The following is a 1,301-nucleotide window of genomic DNA, read 5'->3' as shown; positions in this document are numbered from 1 at the left end:
ATGTGTGTGTGTGTGAGAGAGAGAGAGAGAGTGAGTGAGTGAGTGAGAGAAAGAGTTTATGTGTGTATGAGTGTGTGTGAACCGGATACTTAAGAATATATAATGGAATATTGAAGTGTTGTTCAATGTTCACATTATCTATCTATCTTTCTATCTCTCTCCGTCTGTCTCTCTGTTTCTCTCTCTCTCTCCCTCTCTCTCTCTATCTATCTCTTTCTTCGCACACACACTCACACACAGTGTAATATTATATACTATGACATTTAGTACACACACACAAGTATACATATATACACACACTGCAAACACGTAACACAACGTTTTATTTTGCAGTTATGGTGTATATTCGTGCACGTGCGTAGATGTGTGCACAATATCAAAGTATCTATCTACGTGTGTGTCTATGTGTGTGTATGTGTGTGTGTGTATGTGTGTGTGTGTATGTGCACATTTTGCACTGATAAAAAAATTTTTTTCTTCTATATATCTTTCTCCTTTTCGTTACTTCCTATGTATCCGTAGATTTATCAATCTAGCTACCAACACACACACACACACACACACACACACACACACACACACCTCTTATTATTTTTCTCTCCTAATCTCTTTTTTTTTTCTGTGTCAGTTGCTGTTCACATCTAAATATATAAAACCCACAATAATGCGAGCGAGAGGGAGAGGAAGAGGAGGAGTCATTGAAACAGAAAGAACAAGTATGTGTGTGTGCGTGTGTGTGTGTGTGTGTGTGTGTGTTAGATCAGCTTTTGCTTTTTTTTTTCTTTCGATTGCTAATACACCCACACGCGTACGGAAACAAGTGGCGCGCGCACTCACATACACTCATCTATCTCTCGGTCTATCTGTCTATCTGTCTGTCAATCTGTCTATCTGTTTATCTATCTATCTATCTATCTATCTATCTATCTGTCTATCTATCCCCCACCTCCTCTCTCTCCATTTCTCACGTTTTATCTTGTTATTCCGATTCGGCACTGAGATACGAATCACCTTGCTGTTAGAACGCATTTTATAAATATGCTTCAGAATGATACCAAGGCGCAGTCGTGGCTGTCGTAAGAAGCTCGTTTCCCAAACGAAAGAATATATATAACATACAATACAGGAGTGGCTGTGTGGTAAGTAGCTTGCTTACCAACCACATGGTTCCGGGTTCAGTCCCACTGCGTGGCACCTTGGTCAAGTGTCTTCTGCTATAGCCTCGGGCCGACCAAAGCCTTGTGAGTGGATTTGGTAGACGGAAACTGAAAGAAGCCTGTCGTATATATGTATATATATAT

At 40.0% G+C, this 1,301-nt stretch overlaps 1 protein-coding gene across 2 annotated transcripts in view; it reads left to right on the top strand.

Moving 5' to 3' along the window:
• Positions 1-1,301, top strand: part of LOC106879616 (carbonic anhydrase 2) — an 81,572-nt gene that overhangs the window by 17,614 nt on the left and 62,657 nt on the right. The window lies entirely within an intron of this gene.

This window comes from Octopus bimaculoides, chromosome 6, assembly GCF_001194135.2.
Source record: "Octopus bimaculoides isolate UCB-OBI-ISO-001 chromosome 6, ASM119413v2, whole genome shotgun sequence".
Classification (NCBI taxonomy): Eukaryota; Metazoa; Mollusca; class Cephalopoda; order Octopoda; family Octopodidae; genus Octopus; species Octopus bimaculoides.
The sequence above is the reverse complement of the archived record's forward strand: the minus strand, read 5'-3'. Positions and strand labels throughout refer to the sequence as shown.